The sequence below is a fragment of the Hemitrygon akajei genome, chromosome 5, assembly GCF_048418815.1.
Source record: "Hemitrygon akajei chromosome 5, sHemAka1.3, whole genome shotgun sequence".
NCBI classification, from domain to species: domain Eukaryota; kingdom Metazoa; phylum Chordata; class Chondrichthyes; order Myliobatiformes; family Dasyatidae; genus Hemitrygon; species Hemitrygon akajei.
In genome coordinates, this window is record NC_133128.1 from 35,305,211 (window position 1) to 35,329,793 (window position 24,583).

The window sequence follows — 24,583 nt, forward strand, 5'->3', positions numbered from 1 at the left end:
TGTATACTTCAATCAAATCTCCCCTCAATCTTTTACATTCCAAGGAATAAAGTCCTAACCTATTCAGTCTTCCCTATAGCTCAAGTCCTCTAGTCCCAGCAAAGTGCTTGTAAATTTTCTCTGTACTTAGTCAATTGTATTTACATCTTTCTTGTAGGTAGGTGACCAAAATGGCACACAATATTCCAAATTAGGCCTCACCAATGCCTTATACAACTTCAACAAAACATCCCATCTGCTGTACTCAGTACTTTGATTTATGAAGGCCAGTGTGCCAAATGCTTTCCTTACAATCCAACCTGTGACACAACTTTCAATTAATTATGCACCTGTATTCTCAGATTGCTTCATTCTACCACACTCCTCAGTGCCCTACCACTCACTGTGTAAGGTCCTCCCAAACTGCAACACCTTGCACTTGTCTGCATTAAGTTCCATCTGCTATTTTTCAGCCCATTTTTCCAGCCAGTCCAGATGCCACTGCAAGCTCTGATAATCTTCCTCGCTGTCCACTACACCCCCAATCTTGGTGTGATCTGTAAATTTACTGATCCAGTTAACCACACTATCATCCAGATCATTGATATAGATGACAAGCAACAAGGGGCTTAGCATCACTCTCTATGATACTCCACTAGTCGCAGCCTCCGGTCAGAGAGGCAACTGTCTACTACCGCTCTCTGGCTTCTCCCACAAAGCTGTTGTCTACCTCATCTTGTAAATCTGTCTGCACCTGATCCCAATAGGTAACGTCTCACTCGGTAAACTCCAGCACTTCTCCAACCATATCTGCAACTGATCTATAGTATATCCCAATACATCCTTTCAAAATCTTCTTCACTACCCACAATGTCAATTTGTCTGTCATCTGTAAACATACTAATCAGTCCATCCACATTTTCATCCCACTCTTTTATCTAAGATCACAAACAACAGAGGTTCCAGTAACAATCCTAGTGGAACAGTATCCTTTGCATACTGTTAAGGGGGATGACCTATCAGGTGGGGTAGCCACAGTGACTGAGTCTCTGGCACTGAGTCGGGTGCTGTGGCTCAGAAGAGAAGAGAAGTGAAGAGGACTACAGTAGTGATAGGTGATTCCCTAGTTAAAAGAATAGTGATGAAATCCTGTGGATCTGATGGAGACACACAGATGGTATGTTGCCTCCCAGGTGCCAGGATCAGCGATGTCTCGGATTGGGTCCACAGCATTCTAAAGGAGGAGTAGGAGCAGTCAGAAGTCTTAATGCACATTGGCACCAATGGCATATGTAGTGTTACGTACCCGTGACACGTGACAGTGGTGTACTTGTCACGTGACAGGTGTTGAAGATATACTGGACTTGAGGTAATGGTCTTGTGGTGGTGGAGTGACGTCATTTTCCCACCAGTAGAGGTCATGTGACAGGTTTTTTTACAGGGTATAAAAGGAGGACCCCTCCCTGTGAGGAGGGGCAATTCGTGGCTGGATTTGCCATGTTGACTTCATGCCACTGCGTGATTTAATGTTATGATGCAGTTTAGTTGAAAGATGGAGTTTTATTTAATGCCTAAAGTTGAAAAGGTCATTGCCAGCAGTTTCTTTATAATACTGCTAGCTGAGAATCAGTGGAGAGTGAAGATCGGAGTTCGGGAGTTAAAAGATCGAGGAAAGTCAATTTCGACAGTGAAACAGGCTCGACCTTGTTTGATCCTCATTCGGAAGGAATTCATTGACTGTCCCCATGTTAATCCCTGTGAATAGCAGAAAGGATTGGGAACAGTTTTGTAAAGGAAACGTCAGTGCCATTAAGCTGTTTCATTTTCCATCTTCGTAAATTCTTCGTGGGAAGTAGTTCAACTGGAAACTGAAGCAACACGATGTGAAAGAGAATTTAAATCGTCTTAAAAAGTCTCTCCTTAAATGGACTGTAATCATTTTGAACTTTTGCAATACTACTTTGAAGAACTATTTTTGCAACATCGCTTTAAGAACTGTTTAAGCTTCATTGCTTTAAGAACTGTTTATGCTGCCGCACAGCAGCTGATTTCTGGTTACGTGAGTGGTTTGTTTACTTTTGGGGGTTTGTTTTTCAGTGTTTAATTAACGTGTTATTTGTTATAAAAACCCCTGCCTCACTCATATATTTATTGTTGCTGAATCCGTAACAGTAGTAATAGTTAGGAGATGAAAGGACAATGCTACGGTCGTAGATTGGGAAAATTAGGTTGGTGCAGGATCCTAAGAGAGGGAGCTTGTAGACTCCTGGCCAGATGGACTTTTAGATAATAATGACAAATATGCATAGGATGGTCAAGGATGATGCAACAACAATGATAGGAAAGGGAAGAAAACGACCTGAGTTTAAGATGTAGATGACACAGGACATAATGACAAGATTGCAGAAGTACCTCTGGAAGTTCGTCAGTATAGAGAGATGAGGAGAAAAGATGGGGGAAGATTTAGGGGAATAGGTGGATCCAGGTGAGATGCAGTGATAGGTAGATGGAACAAGGAAGAGTTCAGTCTGGACCAGGGACTGGAGTTAGGAGGCCTGATGTCTGCTAGTCTGAGAATCAACAGCCAAGACCTGGATGTGGTCTGTCCTGAGGTGGAGCCTTGTCTCTGTGTGAAGTAGCAACAAAAGCCAGGGGTTAGTAGATGGAGGGAACAAAGGGTTGCAGATGATGGAATCTGAAAGAACAGAAAGGTGGAGCATGGAACCACATAATAGTAGTGGGGCAAATGTCTAGGAGGAACTGGGTAGTTGGAATAAATGGAGTGGGAAACAAAATTATGGACAGGCATAGGTGACGCTAGAAATACAACCATCTGCACTGATGGAGCCACGCTTATGATAGGGCAAATAGTGCAGTGAGAACAGAAAATGTTACTTGGATATTCTGGAATTGTAGTGTTTGGGGTTGGCTCCCAGGAGTTTTAAAAAAGGGAGACACAAATGCAATTTATTATGCCTCACAGTGACTTCAGATCCCATCATGGTAATGTGTGGAAAGCAACATTTCTTGATCTGTATCTAACTTATCTCCTTCTAACCAGCCTGACACCCTGTAATGAGGATATTAATGTAGGTAGTGGATAATCATGGGTTTATTAACTCAAAGAAGACAGAATGACCCCTTGTTCCTTGTCACTGTCACATTCAAATGATGCTTAAACTTACAGAGTCAGATGTGACTGAATGATACTCTATACTTGTGAAGAAATTATTCCATCTGCTGCCAATGGGAACAGCACAGAAAAAGGACCTTCGGCTCACAATGCTGTGTCAAACTAGCTGAAAAGCAAATCAAAAACACCCAAACTCCGATCCCTTCTACCTATACAGTGTCCATATCCCTCCATTGTCCTACATCCGTGTGCCTCTTATCACTGTGTGGCTAGGCATAGCTCAAATACCATCTATAATTTTACTGAAGATACAACCATTGTTGGTAGAATCGCAGATGGCAACAAAAGGGTGCACAGGAGTGAGATATGCCAACTAGTGGAGCGTTGTCACAGCAACAACCTTGCACTCAACATCAGTAAGATGAAAGAGCTGATTGTGGACTTCAGGAAGGGTAAGATGAAGGAACACATACCAATCCTCATAGAGGGATCAGAAGTGGAGAGAGTGAGCAGCTTCAAGTTCCTGGGTGTCAACATCTCTGAGGATCTAACCTGGTCCCAACATATTGATGTAGTTATAAAGAAGGCAAGACAGTGGCTATACTTTATTAGGAGTTTGAAGTGATTTAGTATATCAACAAATACAACAAAACTTCTATAGTTGTACCGTGGAGAGCATTCTGACAGGCTGCATCACTGTTTAGTATGGAGGGGCTACTGCACAGGACCGAAAGAAGCTGCAGAAAGTTGTAAATCTAATCAGCTCCATATTGGGCACTAGTGTACAAAGTACCCAGGATATCTTCAGGGAGCGGTGTCTCAGAAAGGCAGTGTCCATTACTCAGGACCTCCAGCACACAGGGCATGTCCTTTTCTCACTGTTACCATCAGGTAAGAGGTACAGAAGCCCGAAGACACGCACTCAGTGACTCAGAAACAACTTCTTCCCCTCTGCCATCTGATTCCTAAATGGACATTGAATCTTTGGACACTACCTCACTTTTTTAATATACAGTAATTCAGTTTTTGCACATTTTAAAAATTCTATTCAATATAGGTAATTTATTTATTTATTTATTTATTATTTTGCTTTATTTTATTTGTTATTATTATGTTTTTCTCTCTGCTAGATTATGTATTGCATTGAACTGCTGCTGCTGCTAAGTTAACAAATTTCATATCACATGCTGATAATAATAAACCTGATTCTGCTTCTGATAAAAACTTGTAATGTATTTGCTTCTGCCACCATACCAGGCAGTGCATTCTAGGCATCCCTAATTTTGATAGTGAATTTAATGAACAAATCTATCAGAATACTAAAATAAAGCAAGCTCTGAGGGTGATGTTATATTTATGGGAGACTTTAATTTCCCAAACATTGAGTGGGAGAACCTGGTGACTAATGGATTACAGGAACGTGAATTCATTGAGTTATTGAGTGACTGTTTTTTGACCCAGAATGTTAAGACACCAACATGGGGCGAGTGGCCTGTCCAGATTAGATATCCCGTAACAATCAAAATAGAATTTTGAGTATGGAAATTGTTGAGACTTTGGGAACGTGATCACAACATGTAAGTCTCACAGTTCTTTGGGAGAGTATATCAGTAAAATCTAAAGTCATTAACTTGAATTTCAGAAATGCAAAGCTGGTGCAGATTGGCAAAAACTTCAGAGGTAAACTAGAAGAATCTGCTTGATGTTGAGGAACAGTGGAGTTGATTTAAAGAGGTAACGTATGCAGTTTAAGAAATGTTCATACCCAACATCATGAGAAGCCATAAAAACAATGGATCAACTACATGGATGAATAAAGATATACATCAAAATTATTGAAGATACTATAGAAGGAATACAGAAAAAATAATAATGGTATTAACCGTAGGGCCTATGAAAATATGAGAGCGATAGTCAAGAGGAATATTTGGATTACCAAAGGCAGGTTGAGAAGGACATTGCTGATAATGCCAAGATTGACTCTAAGAGATTTTTCAAATACTTTAGTAATAAAAGTAAAGTCAAGGAGGAAGTGTATTAGGAATAATAGTGGGGTGTTAAATAATGCAGAGGAGGACATAGCAGATGCACTTAACTCATATCTTGTAAAGTATTCAGCTGCAAAGATGTTAGCAATATGTCAGTAAGTGTACAGAAAAATAAGATTGTTTTAAGTGACTGAGAGATCTTAGAAAGTGAGGTCCTGCTTCAGCTGAAAAGGCTGAATCTTAATAAATCTCCAGGGCCTGACAACAAATATCCAAGGGTACTTAAAGAGGTCTGTGATTATAAAGATAAACCCCTAATGTGTATTTTTCAAAAGTCATTGAAGACTGGTGAAATCCCTAAGAACTGGAAGTGGGCTAATGTTGTCCCAAGGGTGACAGCACTGGCCCTGGTAGCTGTAGACCAGTAAGCTTAATGGGTATCACATGCAAGGAAATGGAAACAATAACAAAGAATGAGAAGGAAAAGCAGCTGATAAGAACAGGCATGTTAGCAGAAAACCAGCATGGGTTTAGAAAGGGGAAAATCAAGTTTTGCTAATATGCTGGAGTTCTATGAAGAGGCAACTAAAAATTATAACAATAAAGAGGTTGGTATCATCTACTTGTACTTTCAGAAAGCATTTGCAAGTTCCCCTACAAGCGGTTAATACTCAAATTACAGGAGGTAGGGAGGTAAAGTGTGTGAATGGGTGTAGAATTAGCTCAAAAACGGAAAACAATGAACTATGGTGAGAGGATCATTTTCACACCAAGAAGAGGCTTCTTCAAGGATTGGTTCAGGACCACTGTTGGTTTTAATTTACATGAATAATTTGGATAAGCACACAACAAACATATTAGTAAAGTTTGCTGATCACAAAAAAAATTAGGGGTGGGTTGATAGCATTCAGGGAGCAGAATCAATACAGTGAGATCTAACCGAAATCCAGATATGGCCAGATAAATCGCAGATGAAATTGAAATTAAATAAATGTGAAGTATTACATATAGGAGGTAGAAATATTAGATACAGTATAAATATACAATGGAGCATGTTGAGTTAGAAAGTGTACTGTATGTAAAGAATTTGGGTGTCCTGGGCATTTGGGCAATATCAGTATCAACATCTAGACAATATACAGAAGCGATTCGGAAGGCTAATAGAATGTTGGCCTATATAATGCACTCAGCTGAGTTCAAGTCAAGAGACATTCTCCTTAAACTGCATGATGCACTTGTGAGGCCATGCCTTGAATACCGTGTACAATTTTGGTCTCCACATTGTATGAGGGATAAGAAGGCACTGGAGAGGGTGACTAGACTCATTCCAGGTCTGCAGGGTATGAGATATGAAGAAAGATTGAAAGAATTAAACCTTTTTAACCTAACTAGACACAAAATGAGAGGAAACATGATAGAGGTGTTCCAGATGATTAAGGGTATAAATCAAGTGGATGCCAGCTGCTACTTCAAAATTAATCCATCTTCAAAGATACGGGACCATTGCTGGGGACTGTTTAAAGGGATATTTCAGACCACCATCAGGAAGCATTTCTTTACACATCAAGTCGTGGATACTTGGAACAAACTACCTAGTTGTGTAGTTTAGATTAGTACCTTAAGAGACTTTCAAATCTAAACTTGATAGTTATTTCAACACACTATGTGAATAGGAATTTGGCAAGCTTTGTTGGCCCAAATGGCAGGTTGTCAAAAACTTTCTATGTTCTAATGTTCTCACATCCTTTTGAACCTACTCCCTGTCACTTACAATGCATTCTCTCTGGTATTAAACATTTCAACACTGGGAAACAGACACCCTCTGTCTATTCCATCTATGTCTCTCATAATCTTATAAACCTCTATCAGATCTCCCCTCAGCCTCAGCCATTCCAGAAAAAAACAACACAAGTTTATCCAGCCTCTTGTGATAGCACTTGCTTTCTAAACCAGACAGCATCTTGGTAAATCTCTTCTGCACCCTCCCTAAAGTCTCAACATCCTTCCTATAGTGGGGCCAGCAGAACTGAATGCAAAACTGTAGAAATGTCCTAACTAGAGAATTTGCACATAACCTCTTGACATTTGAACTCAATGTCTGGCTGCTCTCCCTCCCTCTCTAAAATGCTGTGGACACAATCTGAGATGTCCCTGACCCTGACACCTGAGACGCAGATACCATCCGGGTGTCCTGTTCTTGTTCACAGAATCCCCTGTCTGGTCCTCTGACCATTGCCCCTTATCACTACTGCTCCCTTGCTCTTATTCTCTTGCTCTTGATCTATGTATAGAATGCCTTGGGATTCACTTTGATCCTAGTTGCCAAGGACTTTTCATGGCCCCTCCTGGATTTCCTAGTTCCCTTCTTTCTTCTCTTCTGCCTTCTTTTTACTCCTCATATGCTTCCTTTGATCCTAATTTTTGAAGCTTTACATACTTTTCCTTTATCTTCTTTTTATCACTTCTCTGGACATCCAAGATTCTTTCTATCCCCATTCTTCCTTCTAACAGGAGCATACCTTTCCTGTTCTCTGTGCAACTGATCTTTAAACAGCCTCCACATGTCTAATGTGGTGTTGCCAGAAGAAAAATGTGTTCCCAAAGACAAATAGGACCAGAAATGGCCGAGTAGAGATAGCAGGAATAAGAAATGCAGCTGGATGATCTACAAGTGATACAATAGACCTAGTGGGACTAAGGGAACAGATTACTGAAGAGTGGTAGTTGCAGTAATGGGATTTATTGTTGCTAAAATGCTCAAGAAGGCAAAGGAGGAATCAGTACAAGTATTCATTAAGGAAATTAAAGTACTTAAGCTGTATGAGGTGACGATAAGTATAATTCTAGACAGAATAAGCAACATTTCTTAAGAAAAACATATGGAACAGACAGTTTATGGTTTTCTTTCCAGTTGTTGGCTGTTGTTCTGCAGTAACCAACCACCAAGTCCATATTTAGATAATGATGCAGCAACTGGAAACAGTGCAATGCAGCCTGATTGCCAACTGTGATCATTGTTTATAGACAATCAACCTTTGTATGCAAGGATGTTCCGGGAGCATATAGTCTAGGGCAGCCTTTCTCAACCTTTTTACCCTGGAGGAACCCCTGAAATAATTTTTATGTCTCAGGAGTCCCCTACATAAAAAAATATTATATCTACAGCTCAGGGTACCTTAATGTGATTACTAAGTTGTAGATATGATAATCCAAAAATAATTGTCGATGCTCTTTTGAGTAGAGAGTGAATTTTTAGCCAACCCGTCTTGAAAAAAGAAACAGATAGTTAAGCTTAGTTTACCTTTCTTGAAATCAATTTCTTTCTTTCCCCTTCATAAATTTTAAAAACTCATAAGGCAAACATGATAAATTTCTCAATTCCAGGTTAAACTTGAGATAAGCACACACAGAGTTCACCTTCAATGAGATGATTGCTATCATCTCATTTGATACTAGATACTTGTTGGCTTGTTCACACATGTAAGACATTGTAAACTGCAGCAAAATGTTCATTGCTTTCCTATGAGTAGCAGGATGCTCTTCTTTCACAGAACTTACCAGGAGCAGGTCAGCAAATCTCATCTTGAGTGCACGATCTCACAAACTTCTTCCTTTCTCTCAATGTCAAGTTCTCAAGCTGAGCAGAAGATTCAGAGAAAAGGTCCCTCACCTAGTCATACACTTCTGCTGAAAGGGAGGAAAACACTGTTCAATTTTGTTCTGCTGTTCTTCCAGGTGGTTTTCAATAAGACTCGAGACTTTGATATCCTTCCTCACTCTCAAGCCCAAGCAGTAGTGGAAAATTTTCAGGATTTCCTTTAGCAGCATGATTTTTCCAAAGATTTGATTTTCTTTTAAATCCAAGAATCTTGACACTTGAAGTCAAAACATTTACTTCAGGGGCTTGCAGAGACTTGTTCAACTGGTTCATATGATGAAAAATGTCTGCTTAGTAGGCTAGTTTCGGCAGCCATTCTTCATCTTCAAAGCACTCAGCAAAATTTGGCCTACTGTTTTCTTAAAAGTACTCCTGCAATTCACCTTTCAACTCAAACACCCCGTTGTGAACTCCTCCTCTGTTAAGTCACCGGATTTCTGTCTGTAGTAGAGATTAGTGTGCTCTTTGTACAGGTTTTCACACTTTTTTCAACATTCTTGAGTGAACAGGTATTGAAGCTACTAAACAACTTGCTTCATTTTTTCCTTTTACTGACTGTAACTTTAGTTTTAAAAACTTTAATCAGTTTGTTTTGAGATTCCAATAGTCATTAAAATATTCAGCACTTGTATGTGTCATATTGCTGTGATTTGTAGTTAAGTGGCTTTTCAATTTTGCTGGAGCCATTGCTGCCTTTTTAAATAGTTTGCCACGGACTAGATGCAATGAGGTGGGACAACTTAGATCACCAGTCCATGTAAAACCCGTTGACAAGTAGCTTTCATTGTAAAGAAATGGTGCCTGTGATTACTTTAGTCGCACCCATAGCTTTTGTCTCCAGGACCCAGAAGAGGCTGGTGGACTTCTTCTGGAGCAACGGGAGGCACTGGGTCTCTGCTGAGATCCAGAGTCTTTCCATCACGGAGAACGGTCAGTCATTGGTGTGTCCACATCCAGTCAGCGGCTCTCTGCCTCAGAGATGCCTGTATAGCGACCACTCTCCAAGACACCATGTGCTGACGACGCCCCTCCAATGGGGACACTCCCTTCCAGCGGACAGCATTGGCCGCACCGCTTTGACGGAATTCCCCGCTTTTACCGAGAGCTGGTGATGGTATGGGCTCTAGTCTCATCCGGACAGGGTGCTCCTGTGCTGATGGGGGACGGTGCTTGAGCTGCGAGAGGGACCGGTCCCCATCCTATCAAGGTGGGTGTCGAGAGGGCTCGGGGAAATGGAGGGGTTCCGACTACACCAGCACCTGATGGGCCGGGAGTCTCGCCAGACCCAGGCCCCAGGAGAGGGTCCCACATAATGTCAACCATTCACGGGGATGCCCACCATGCCCTTCCGTGCCACTCCAAAACATTTCTTGTACAGGCTGCTCTTGCACACCTTTCACTTCCTTGCCTTCGTTTGCTGACCAGGCTCATCTTAGCAGTTTGTTTTACCATCTGGCAGTGGAGGAGGCCCCCAGTGGAAATCTCTTTATGCAGGGGCCCTTCCCCTGTACACTGGGACGTGTGGTGTTGCATAGGGCAGTAAAATGCAAGAGGTTTTTTAAGCAGGTTCACTGACACCTCGTCCACCTGTCCATTCTGTGGTTGTGAGGAGTCAGTGTACTATGCTGCGATGGAGTGTGAGAGGTTGCAGCCCCCATCTGGGCATCTCAAGGAGCTGCTGCTTAGGTTCTGGTTGCAATTCTGCCCCGCACTCCTTATATACGGGCACTCATTACGGTAGGGGTTGGGTCACAAGGAGGATCTACTGGTGGGCTTGCTCCAGGACCTGGTCAAGACGGCCATTCTTGGGTCGAGCGGTGGAAAGTCGAGGGCTCAGCCAGGGCTGACTGCCTGCCTCTTTTCCAAGGATACCTTCTTGCCCGACTGTCCTTGGAGAGGGAGCATGCTGTCAAATGGTTTCAATGGGGGATTTCCTAGAGCGGTGCCCCCACAACCCCAGGGGATTTACTACTTTATAGACTGTTTTAGAGACAGCTTTAATTTGAATTTATTCAGGGGGATGTCAGAGAGTGATGGGTGCGTGGAATGCACTGCCAGTAACGGTGGTAGAAGCAGATATAATAGGGTCTTTTAAGAGACTCTTAGATAGGTACATGGAGCTTAGAAAAGCGGAGGGCTATGCGATAGGGAAACTCTAGGCAGTAACTAGAGTAGGTTACATGGTCGACACAACATTGTGGGCCGAAGGGCCTGTAATGTGCTATAGATTTCTATGTTCGAAACACTTAATGTTTGTACTTTGTGTATTTGTTGTGTAAATAAACTTTTATAGTTTTGTTTAAAAAACAGACCTTTTTGTGGCTGTTGTTACACTTGTGCAGTGAAATGACTCAGAAAATTGTAATTCTTCATCATTAACCCTATCAGAATTGTCCATAAGCCCAGGCATAGAATCCTTCTCTTCTATCTCACACCTCCTCTTCAAAAATCACCAGCCTGGACCATGTTTAGAATGAAAATTTCCTTCCAATTTTCTACTACACTGATAGAGTTTGTTAGCTCCCATAAGTCAGTCGGCAGCACATAAGGGGAAGTTGGGGGAGGTAATTCTCCTATCTCGCATCAAAAGCTGAGAATACTGCACCCTGCCATACTGGGCTGAGATTGCTACTGGAGCTGCTCGGCCACGATCCACAACTGCGAGCGCTAGCAGTTTTATTTTAGTCACAATCGCTTGCAGAACACCTAGCGACCTCTTTTGGAATCCTGGTTGAGAAACCCTGGTCTAGGGGTTGTTCTCCACATCCCACATCAGCTGCAGAATAAGACATTTGTTGAATACTAAGTGCATAATATAAGCAGGGAGCTTGAATAGTGATGAATAGTGATCCAGACCTGTTATACTAAATGACAAATAGCCAAAGACAGCTGTCACCATGAAGGGAATCATTGCGCCTGCTTAGCCCACTCCGCCATTAGATTTCTGAATGCTCCATGAACACTACCTCACTATTTTGCTCTCTTCCTGCACTATTTATTTTTTATATACTTTATTGCGATTTATAGTAATTTTATACATATTGCACTGTACTGGTACCACCAAACATCAACTTTCACAACATATGTCAGTGATAATAGGCTTAATTCAGATTCAGAAGAGGAAGTAAATGCATTGGAACTTAGTTGTGGATTTACAAATCAGAACCTGCTTGCGATTGATGTAAAGGCTGATGGTTCCTTTATCAGTGATGATGGAGGATTTTAGCCCAGACTGCACAGTTAGGAAAATTAGACTCTATACAAATTGCTGTGGGGTAGAGGAACCAAACACATTGCAGGTTTACACATGTCTAATCTTGACACAGGCTTTGGCTTCCCTTTGCACACCACAGAGGCTACTTGACCTGCTGAATTCCCTCACTCTTCACTCAAAGGGTCATATGTGCTGTACTTTTCTATGACTCTATAATAAGCAAATAATACTGAGAATCAGTTCAGTGTTGAGTTGAATGAAATTATCCATGCTGGTTCGGGAGCTTGATGGTTGAACGGTAATAACTGTTTCTGAACCTGGTGGTGTGAGACCTAAGGTGCCTGTACCTCCTTTTCAAGGCTGAAGTGAGAAGATAGCATGGCAAGATGGTGGGGTCCTTGATGATGGATGCTGCTTTCTTGTGCCGGCTTTCTTTGAAGATGCACTCAATACTGGGAAGAGCTTTCCTGTCAGGGATTGGACTGTATCCACCATTTTCATAGGCTTTTCCATTCTTATGCTTTGGAGTTTCCATACCTGGCCGTAATGCAAACAGTCACAGTACATCTATAAGATTGTCTAACTTTTAGACGACATGCTGAACCCACACAAACCTTTAAGAAGGTAAATGGGTTATCATTCTGGTCTTCCAGAGGACTATTTTGTCCCTAGCTATTCTTTTGCTCTTAACATATCTCTAGAACCCCTTGGAATTCTCCTTTACATTGTCTGGTAGGTAACGTCATGCCTTATTTTAGCCTTCCAGCTTTCTTCCTTAAGTGTTATCCTGCATTTATTATATTTCATAAGTACCTCATTTGTTCCTACCTGCCTATACCTGCTAATCATCTCATTTTTTTTCTTAAACAGGACCTCAGAATCGCTTGAAAATCCATGTACCCTACATTCATTATCCTTACCTTTCATTCTGACAGGCACATGCAGGCTTTATACTCTCAAATTTTCCCTTTTGAAGGACTCCTACTTACCAAGAACACTTTTGCCAGAAAATAGCTTGTCCCAATCCACACTTGCCAGATTCTATCTGATACCATCAAAATTGGCCTTTCTCCATTTAGAATCTCAATCTGTGGTCCAGACTTATCATCTTGTACATTTACTTTGAAACCAATAGCATTGTCGTCATTAGATGCAAAGTGCTTCCCCCTACTCAAACTTCTGTCACCTGCCCTGTCTCGTTCCTAATAACAGATCAAGAATCACACACTCTCTTGTTGCGACTTCTAATTGCTGATACATATTTGACAAACTCTATCCCTTTTGGTCCTTTTATAGTATGGGAGTCCTAGTCATTTGGTGGAAAGTTAAAATCACCTGCTATAACAAGTTTATGTCTTTTGCAGCAGTCAGCAATCTCTTTGCAAAGTTATTCCTCTAAATCCCTTACTGTTGGGTGTTCTGTAATATAGACCCGATTAACATGATCATGCCTGTTTTATTCTTCAGTTCCACCCAAAATGCCTAACTGGGTGAGTTCTCCAGTCTGTTCTGACAGAGTACTGCTGTGGGATTTTCCCTGGCTTGTAACACCACTCCTCCTTTAATCCTTCCTACTCTGTCACATCTAAAACAACAGAACCCCAGAATATTGAGCTGTCAGTCCTGCAACCAAGTCTCACTAGGCTACAGTATCATACTTCCAGGTGTTAATCCATGCCCTCAGCTCTTCTGCCTTTCCTATGATATGTCGTGCATTGAAACATATGCAACTCAGGATATTAGTCACAACATGCTCAACTTTTTGATTTCTGGCTTTGTTTCCCAACCTCTGCACTAACTGTTCAGGCACCCTCGCCCCCAAACCCCTACAGCACTAGTAAACCTTACTGTTAGGATGTTAGTCCCCTTCCAGTTCAGGTGCAAGGAATACTCCTTGCATGGAGTATTACAGGAAAGGCAGTTGATCAGCATGTAGAGATATGACATTGTAGCCATTAGTGAGACTGGGTTGCAGAAGGGACAGGACTGGCAACTTGCTGAACAGGGGGCTCTGTTGTTTTACACATGATAGAGCAGGAGGGATTAAGATTAGATTAGGAGGGATTATTGTTCAGGAAAAATGTCTCAGCAGTTAGCAGTCAGGACAAACTATCGATCCTGTCTATTGAGGCTCAATGAGTACAACTGAAGAATGAGAAAGGTGTGGCCACATTAATGGGTTTGTATTATAGACCACCGACAGTCAGTGGGATTTACAGCAGTAAATTTGTAGGGAGATCACAGACTGTTGCAAGAAACATAAGGTTATGATTGTAAGTAATTCTAAATTTCCACATACTGACTGGGACTCCCATGCTGTAAGAGTGCTGGATGGGAAAGAGTTTGTCAAATGTGCCCAGATGTGTTTCCTTGATCAGTACATAGAAGTTGGAACAAGAGAGTGTGTGATACTCAATCTGCTATTAGAGAATGAGACAGGGCAGGTGACAGAAGTTTGAGTAGGGGGAACACTTTGCATCTAGTGATCATACTGCCGTTAGTTTCAAGGTAATTTTGGAAAACAATAGGCCTGGCCCTGAGGCACAAGAAGTTCTGGTAATTCTGAGACCATTCTCAGATAAGAAGTTGATTATTGTGTAAAATGGCAGGTTTCCAGAAGTAATTTCATCATCTCTGCTCAGTGCCTGGATGACTCAGTTTGACTGGTTTGAAACAAGTCACCAAAGGCATGGAGTTGAAGGCCCGGGCCATAAAACAATATTCCTTGTAGACCTGAGCTATGTCCAATGAGAATCTGACACACCAGTCAGATGACCTTGACCCAGTGAAATTGAAACATCACAGATTAACCTGATGAGGAAAAATGTTAAAACAGAGAATTTTGGAAGCTCAGGCAGCAACAAATCTCCGGAGACCAACCATCACAAATATGGAGAACCCTTCAACAGACTCACAGAGATCACATGAGGATCATGAGGAATGCCTGACATCTTTTCCCCAGGTAATACCTTGTCTATTCTTTGAACGTTCATGGAGAGTCAGGGAAACCTAGCAGGTGGGCCCACAGCTATTCAGTTTTGTAAATCCATGTACCTGTGAATTGAGCCAAATTAGGAACTTGTCAGATACACTCTGTGCCTAACTGACCCTTTACAACACTTCTCCTACTAGTTCTCTGCTTCTCCCTATTTCCATTTCTCTTTGTTCTATTAATACTTAATAAATGATTATGAAGCAACAAGTTTTATGACTCTTTCTTGACTTCTGAAAGAACCTTAGATCAAAAACTCCAGCACTCTGCACAGGAAGGTGCACTGTGAGAATGGGAACAAATACGGTCGGAGATGGAAGCATGATGAGTGAGATGGAAGGTGAGAATACTTGGAACTCTATCCTTGCTCCGAGTGGAAGGCGAGGGGGTGAAAACAAAATGATGGGAATGGAACAGGTATAGTTGACAAATACACTCAGTGCCTTCTTTGTTATGTACACATGATAGTTAATGCAAGTATCATGTGGCAGCAACTCAATGTATAAAAGCATGCAGGCATGGCCAAAAGGTTCAGTTGCTGTTGGTCAGACCATACAACAGAACAGGGAAGAAATGTGACCTAAATGACTTTCACCATTGTTGTTGCCAGATTGGGAGGGGGAGTACTGAGCATCTAAGAAACTGCTGATCTCTTGGGATTTTCATGCACAAGAGTTATCTGGAGTTTATAGAGAATGGTCCAAAAATCCAAAGTAAAAAAGAAACACATCTAATGAGCAGCAGTTCTGTGTGTGAAAATTCCGTCAGAGGAGAATGGCCAGTCTGGTTCAAGCTGACACAAAGGTGACAGAAACTCAAATAACCACGAGTTCCAACAGTGGTGTGCAGAAGAGCACCTCTGAATGCTCAACACATCAAACCTTGAAGTGGATGGGCTACAGAAGTAGAAGACCATGAACATGCACCCAGTTGTCACTTTATTAGGTACAGAAGTTACCCAATAAAGTGACCGCTGAGTGTATACTGGAAGTAAAGCAGGAAAAGGGCATTATTTACTTCAAAAGTTCAAAGCAACTTTATTATCAAAGGATGTATTTGTATCGTGGGGACCATTTGGCCCATAATGACAGACAAAAAAGCTCTTTAACTCAACAACAGTTTTATTGTGATAGAGACAAACAGACCGGACACCATGACCTGGAGAATAAACCCCAACCAGTCTCACACCGATGGGGGCAGGTGACCATCAACACCCCGGTTACAGTCAGGGTGACCCACAAATACACAAGCAAATAACTGTATAACCCAATGTAACAATAAATGAACTCAAACTTTCCACTATAATCCCATAAAAGCATTTTAACACAAGAACAATAAACAGTACTGGTCATTAGAAATGCAGGGGCAGGCTGTCGACCACATCCCACCCAGAACGTCACATTGCCCCCACCTAAGGGGTCAGCCATCCCCGGCAAACCCAGAGTTCATAGCAAGGTCCAAAGTTCCGGTGGGCGTTGACACTGCCACCTGTTTGTGTGATGCAGGAGCCAGGGCACTCGGAGTGTCATTTCCTTCCTTCAGCCTCACTGGGTTAGTGGTGGCCAAGGGCTGATTCGGTGCCAGCCAGTCCCAGTGAAGTACGACTGCCTTCCACCGCTCAGGACACCGCACCCGAGGGATGCGATCGAGCACCTCTCCCAGTGTCTTCCATGCCTGGGGGATTGTCCCTACTTCCAGGAGGGGCAGTAGACCCATACTGGGGCCCCCACCATGTAATGCTGCAATGGCACCTTAGACTGGTGGCCCAGTCCCTTCAGCGCCTTGCAGGTGTCGCAGCCGTGCACAAACAACTCCACATTCTGCCTGTACCCAGGCCAATAGAAGTGTTCACGCAGCCTGCCCAATGTCTTTGCAACTCCGAGATGGCTGGCGCCTACCAGCCCGTGCACCGACTGCAGCACCGTGGCGCAGAGCCCTCGGGGGAGTCTGTCACCGTCGGACAACTGCCACCGCCTGAACAGCAACCCATCGTGGACCTCCAGCATCCTCCACTGTGAATATTGGGCCTTGGTCTCTGGATCCAGGAAGGAGACCTCTGGCTAGTCCGGCCTTCGTCCCACAGTCAGCCATTCCCTCACCCGGGCCAGCACAGAATCGCTCACCTGCTCGTTGCTGGTCCATGGTGGGGAGGTGGTCGCTGGCAGTCAGTGCCAGCAAATGACAAATATATTTGAGTTGCACAAAGAAAAGAGACACATCTTTTAATCTGGACCACACTGTTGTTGCACCCAACTATGTTTGATGCACCATTGGATGCAAAACCAATGCAATTTGCAAGTCTCTGGCCACATCTTTTGATTTCCTTGTCAATCAAATTGAATATGTTTTCTCCTGTAGCCTCCTGTACCGGAATTAAACCTAGAAATCCAGTTACAATTTCCTTTGTCCTATCACTTAAAAATCAAAATAAAATGCACAAATATTTTTGTGTTGAAATGTCAGTAGATTCATCTATACTGATGGCATATTTCTTGTTCTGAAAGTCATCAATGAGATCAGTTTTCAGTGCAGGCGAAGTGGTTTTTGATTAAGCATGCACATTTAGTTTTATGTAACTTTATGTGCTCCACTGTACTCCCATGCCCATGTGCTATCATGATTTCACTAAAGTGGTCAACTGTACATATTGCACAATGGCAGGTTATGCTTACAGCAATTTGCAGCTCCACTGCCTTAACTTAGAAAAAGGATGGCATGTAGTTTTCGTGCAGATAATTTTAGCATATAAAAAAGCCAGGAAAGCGCCAAAAAGCCAAATGAATTTTCTGAAGCCAACCAAATTGGGGGAAAAAGCCAATTTTCTGGAATTTTGCTCAGAAAAAGCCAATCTAGTAGCCGTGCACCGCACCGGTCTCAGAGGTTGCTTCCTGGCTGGCGGCGCTGGTCGGCAGGTCCTCGTCAGACAGGTACCTGTCCTCGTCAGTTTCCTCTTCCGCCTCGATGACAGAAGCCCGGGCTCGCTGCGTGTGGGGCGATGCTGGACCACTGGGGTGCTAAGATCGCTTCTGCTCTCCCCGACTCGTCCAGCGAAGATATACATTTCCACACTTTCAGCTACTCACGTGGCGCTCCGTTGTTTCATCTTTACACACCATTGTTGTGGAGTATACTCCCTGCCACCCGACCCCTCCCACGGGACAAAAACTCAAAATCGTGGTCCTTCCCCATCGGGTTCTTGCGGTGAGGTTTGAGTGCGTCCCTCAGCGAGTACTCATGCAGCCGAGAATGTGCAATTCGGCAGCATTCTCTCACGGACATCTCCATGTGCTGGTAGACCAACAAGTTTCGGGCTGACCAAAGAGCGTCTTTCACCGACTTGATGATCTGCCGGCAGCACCGGATTCCGGTCTCCGTGTGCGTGCCCGCGAACAGCCTGTAGATCGCAGAGTCCTCTGTTACGCAGCTGCTGTGTATGAACCGTGACACTAGCCCTTTCATCCTCCTCCACACCTTCTCCGCGAACTCAGTGTGCAAAGTTTAATTGTGATAGACACAAAAACAGACAGGACACCATGACCAAGCTAGAATGAACCCCATCCAGCGTCACACAGACGGGGGAGGTGACCATCACACACCCCCCGGTTACAGTCAGGGTGACCCACAAATACACAAGCAAATAACTGTATAACCCAAGCTAAAATGTAACAATAAATGAACTAGAACTTCCCACCATAATCCCATAAAAGCATTTTAACACAAGAACAATAAACAGTACTAGTAATTAGAAATGCAGGAGCTGGCTGTCGACCACGCCCCACCCAGAACGTCACAGCATGCTACCATTACAATATTGGGATTAATTTTCTTGCAGGCATTTACAGGAAAAATGAAATACAATGGACTTTACAGAAAACGGCATTAGCAAAAACTAACAAACAACCAATATACAAATAAAAAACAAAATACTGAGAATGTGGGTTGTAACGTACGCTTGAAAGTGAGTTTGTAAGTTGTGGAATCAGTTCAGAGTAGGGGTGAATGAAGTTATCGTCACTAGTTCAAGAGCCTGATTGTGGACTTCAGGAAGGGTAATACGAAGGAACACATACCAATCCTCATAGAAGGATCAGAAGTGGAGAGAGTGAGCAGCTTCAAGTTCCTCGGTGTTAAGATCTCTGAGGATCTAACCTGGTCCCAACATAACGATGTAGTCAGAAAGAAGGCAAGACAGCGGCTATACTTTATTAGGAGTTAGAAGAGATTTGGCGTGTCAACAAATAAACTAAAAAACTTCTATAGTTGTACCGTGGAGAGCATTCTGACAGTCTGCATCACTGCCTGGTATGGAGGGATTACTGTAGAGGACCGAAAGAAGCTGCAGAAGGTTGTAAATCTTGTCAGCTCCATCTTGGGTACTAGCCTACAAAATATTCAGGACATCTTTAGGGAGCGGTGTCTCAGGCAGCGTGCATTATTAAGGACCTCCAGCACCCAGGGCATGCCCCTTTCTCAATGTTACCATCAGGTAGGAGATACAGAAGCCTGAAGGCACATACTCAACGATTCAGGAACAGCTTCTTCCCCTCTGCCATCCGAATCCTAAATGGACATTGAATCTTTGGACGCTGCCTCACTTTCTTAGTATACAGTATTTCTGTTTTTGCACGTTTTTTAATCTATTCCATAAACGTAATTGTTTTTATTATTAGTTTTATTATTTTATTTCATATTTTTTCTCTGCTAGATTATGTATTGCCTTGAACTGCTGCTGCTAAGTTGACATGCCGGTGATAATAAACCTGATTCTGATGGTTGAAGGGTAATAACTGTTTCTGAACATGAGTTTGTGTGGGTAAAGGGTTCTGTACCTGCTGTACATTTCAACCAGAACAATTAAGTGCGGACACAAGGAGTTCAGCTAATGATATTCCAATATTCCAAGTGTAGCTTATCCAATGTGATTTAAACCTGTAACATGATGTCCCAAATCTTACACTCAATTGCCCAGCCTATGAAGGCAAACCAACTAAATGCCCTGACTACCCTATCCATCTTTTATCCTGCCAGCAATAGTTATTACGGAGTTGGAGCCTGTCCAACAGTTTGTCAAATACTTTGCTGATGTATTGCTTGGGAATGTTAACTACCACTAACTTGTTCTAAGGATTATGAGTAAGTATAGTGGTATGCTCGGCACAGCGAATGATGGTAACACAATGTCCCGATTTTTTCATTGCATATGTTATGAATAAAGTATGTATCTGGGAAAGAATTACCCCCTTTTACTCATGTTAAGTATAGCTTCTCATTGTGTATCAGCACCAAGATGAACCTAAAAAAGAATAAGTTCTCCAAGCGTCGCTCCCTCCTTCATTTTCCTTGTCAGTTTCTCACCCCGCCCCCACCTTTTTATTCTGGCGTCTTCTCCCTTCCTTTTCAGCCCTGAAGGACGGGCTCGGCCCAAAACATTGACTGTTAATTAATTTCGATAGATGCTGCCTGAACTGTTGACTTCCTGAAGTATTGTGTGTGTGTGTGTGTGTGTGTGTGTGTGTGTGTGTGTGTGTGTGTGTGTGTGTGTGTGTGTGTGTGTGTGTGTGTGTGTGTGTGTGTGTGTGTGTGTGTGTGTGTGTGTGTGTGTTGGTTTGGAATTCTGGCCTCCGCGTACATTCTCGTATTTCTAATCCTGCAGTTGCATTGATTTAAACACATTCAAAAGGCACGAACAGATACATTAAGATAGGAAAGGTTTTGGAGTCGGGGCACCCACCATTTTTTATGCCATGGGCCAATACCTTTAAGCAAGGGGAACGTGCTTGGGAACCTCTGTTGTAGAAGGCTATGGGCCAAGCGCGGGCAGGTAGGACTAGGTTAGAGGGGGGACCCTGGTTGGGCCGAAGGGCCTATTTCCGTGCTCCATAAAACATACAGAGCACATACTGTGTCTTACATACAGAGGAGTGCAAAATGTCTGTGTTGGGGAAGCGGTGGGAGGAGTGAGCTAAGTGTGATTTTACGAAGGCAGAACAAAAGCTGTGCCTTGGATCTGATTTGCAGGTGGACAGAAAGACTTGGAGAAAGGATTTAAAAGACTTTGAATAATCGGCCAAAACTGGTTGAATGTTTGGCTGACGAAGGAGTCTGGAATCTAGGAGGAGCATTTATGGAGATTATGAGATAGTGCGGCGGGGCAAGGAAAGTGAGAGTTAGGACTTACTGACCAAGACATGCTTTCGATGTGCTTCACGTGAATAGAATAATGGAGGGTGGGAGAGCGAAGCTAGAGCGCAGCCAGCAGACGGTAGGAGTGGGTATGGGCTTTATGTGACAAAAGGGCTTCTACAACAGCGGCAGCAGCTCTCGCCAGTGGTGAACGATGTATAGGTAGCTGAAAAAAACGTTTATTGGTTAATGTAAACTAAAAAAATGTTGATCACATCTGTCGATCTACAGTTAAAAAAAAAGGCAACACGAGTGAATCTGCAGATGCTGGAAATAAATTTTAAAAAATAAAAACACAAAATGCTGGCAGAACTCAGCAGGCCAAACAACATCTATGGGAGGAGGTACTGACGACGTTTCGGGCCGAAACCCTTCATCAGGAGTGAAGTAACATGGGATGGTCGAGGGGGGATAAGAAGTGGGGGGAGGGATAAAGTAGAGAGCTGGGAAGTGATAGGCTGGAGGGAAATGAGCTAGGGGGAAGGTGGAGAATTATGGGAAATAAAAGAGAAAGGAAGGCAGGGCTGGGGGGGGGGGGAGATTATAGTGAGGGGGGAAGAGAGAGAAAGAGAACCAGACTAAAATAATAGATAGGGATGGGGGTAAGGGGGGCAGGGGTATCAAGGGAGGTCTGTGAGTTGGATGTTCATGCCGGCAGGTAGGAGGCTACCTAGGCGGGAGATAAGGTATTGCTCCATCGACCTGCGTGTGGCCTCATCTTGACGGTAGAGGAGGCCATGGACAGACATGTCGGAGTGGGAGTGGTCTGTGGAATTGAAGTGTGTGGCCACAGGGAGATCCCGCCACTGCTGGAGGACTGAGCGCCTGTGTTCGGCGAAACGGTCTCCCAGTCTGCAGCGGGTCTCCCCAATGTATAAATGGCCACATCGGGAGCACCGGATACAGTATATCACCCCAGTTGACTCGCAGAGTGGTGGTAGAAGGTGACTGGCTGGGTCTGGAATCCAGGATGAAACGGAGAGCTTGGAGACCTTCCTGGTGGGGGATAGAGGTATATAGGGACTGGACGTCCATGGTGAAAACGAGGCGGTGGGGGCCAGGGAACTTGAAATCTTTGAAGAGCTGTAAAGCATGGGAAGTATCACGGACATAGGTGGGAAGGGATTGAACAAGGGGAGATAAAACAGAGTCGAGATAGGCAGAAATGAGTTCAGTGGGGCAGGAACAAACAGAGACAATGGGTCTGCCTGAACAGGCAGGTTTGTGAATCTTAGGTAGGACGTAGAAACGGGAAGTGCAGGGTGTGGGAACTATAAGTTTGGTGGCCGTCCATGGGAGATCTCCCGAGCTAATGAGATCGGAAATGGTTTGGGAGACAATGGACTGGTGAGATCGGAAATGGCTTGGGCCATCCCATCCCAGGCCCCAGACAGTCCTTTCAGGTGAGGCACCACTTCACCTGCGAGTGAACTGGGGTGATATACTGTACCCGGTGCTCCCGATGTGGCCATTTATACATTGGGGAGACCCGCCGCAGACTGGGAGACCGTTTCGCCGAACACCGGCGCTCAGTCCTCCAGCAGAGGCGGGATCTCCCTGTGGCCACACACTTCAATTCCACAGACCGCTCCCACTCCGACATGTCTGTCCACGACCTCCTCGACCGTCAAGATGAGGCCACACGCAGGTCGATGGAGCAATACCTTATCTCCCGCCTAGGTAGCCTCCTACCTGCCGGCATGAACATCCAACTCACAGACCTCTCTTGATACCCCTGCCCCCCTTTACCCCCATCCCTATCTATTACTTTAGTCTGGTTCTCTTTCTCTCTCTTTTCCCCCCTCACTATAATCTCCCCCCCAGCCCTACATTTATTTCTCTTTTATTTCCCATAATTCTCCACCTTCCCCCAGCCCATTTCCCTCCAGCCTATCACTTCCCAGCTCTCTACTTTATCCCTCCCCCCACTTCTTATCCCCCCTCGACCATCCCATGTTACTTCACTCCTGATGAAGGGTTTCGGCCCAAAACATCGTCACTACCTCCTCCCATAAATGCTGTCTGGCCTGCTGAGTTCTGCCAACATTTTGTGTTTACAGTTTAAAAAAAACATTCTTTTGCCTTCCATCCATGCAGGTCATTTCATTACAACAGTGTACTGAGGCAACAGGAGGCAAAGGTAACAACAGAATAGAGTATCACTGTTACAACGGAAGTGCAGCGCAGTCAGAAGATCGTGTGTGTGGACAATCAAGGTACTGTAAATTGTGGGGTTAAAAGTCCGTTTCACCTTACAAGGGCACTGTCTATAAAACTGTGAATGATGTCCGCGAGCGTGGTTTCAGAGGTTTAGGACCGAGTGGAAGTCAGCAGCCAGGGTTTCCGAAGGGTGAGAGACGAAGACCCGGGAATTAGTGAGAGAAATGACGGAGAACTGACCCCATAATTGTTCACAAAATACAGAGGAAGTGCAAAGGACAAGATAATGCTCGGAGCCTTCCGCTAGTGGAATAGTACTTGTGTTAGGAAGAGATGATTACCTCCACAAAGCTGACAGCCCAATCCTATTTTCAAATGGCTTGCTGTACGTGGAGTTGAACTTTAGAGTACAGAAATTGGCCATATCTGAACATGAGATACGTGAGAAAGTAATCAATTTCTGTTCCTTTACAAAATAAATGTTATTTCATCGAGGGATCGAGGAAAACGGGGAGAAGGCAGGGGATTGGGGCTGAGAGGAAAATGGAATTAATCATAATGAAATGACGGAACAGAATCGATTATCTAATTCTGCTCCTATACCTTATGGGCTTATTATTGTCTAAAGGTGTTTCTCGAATCTAAACCGAGGTTATGTATACTTTTGATTTTGTTTTCGACCCAAAAATCAAAATCAGAACGATGGAAGTCCGGAAGGGTGGTGCCAGTAATACCCGGTCTAACCATAATATATCAAAGTTAAATATTACTTGCAGCAGCAATCATATAAGCAGAAGAAATAAAACATATATCGCCTGAAGGGCTTTTCTCAAACGGAATTATGTTTCGATCTATATCTAAGTCTCATTGTACTTTGATGCTTCATTGAGAAGTTACTGTCAACAGCAAACAATAATAACAAAAAACAAACAAACACCGGATTAAGTTGAAACAAAATACCTCCGTGATGATCTTGTCGCCGAAGGGCACTTCTTATTTCATATAGTAACACTTGGATGTATTGGGAGAACGAAAAGACTAGCAAAAATAAAGCAGCGACGGCAGCGTCGTTACAATTTACAGCCTGGCAGCCTTACAGAACTGGACGAGTCAACGTGGAAGTGCGAAATTCACTGCGGTAAAGAGTCCTATTTGCTGTCACTTTGAGCCAATTGCTTTGATGGAAATTTATTCTTGTTACGTTTATGGTTTGCGCTAGTTTGAAATTGGCTATTTTGTCAGACTGCTACAAAATATCACTGCATGGTTTTTGAAA

The 24,583-nt window shown here is 43.4% G+C and overlaps 1 protein-coding gene across 1 annotated transcript in view; it reads right to left on the minus strand.

The window, feature by feature from the left end:
• LOC140727287 (NXPE family member 3-like) overlaps nucleotides 1–24,381 on the minus strand; it is a 131,116-nt gene extending 106,735 nt beyond the window's left edge. Inside the window, 1 exon segment of the mRNA XM_073044548.1 lies at nucleotides 24,268–24,381. The gene's annotated coding sequence lies outside the window, so the exon portion shown is untranslated.
• Nucleotides 24,382–24,583: the final 202 nt, after the last annotated feature.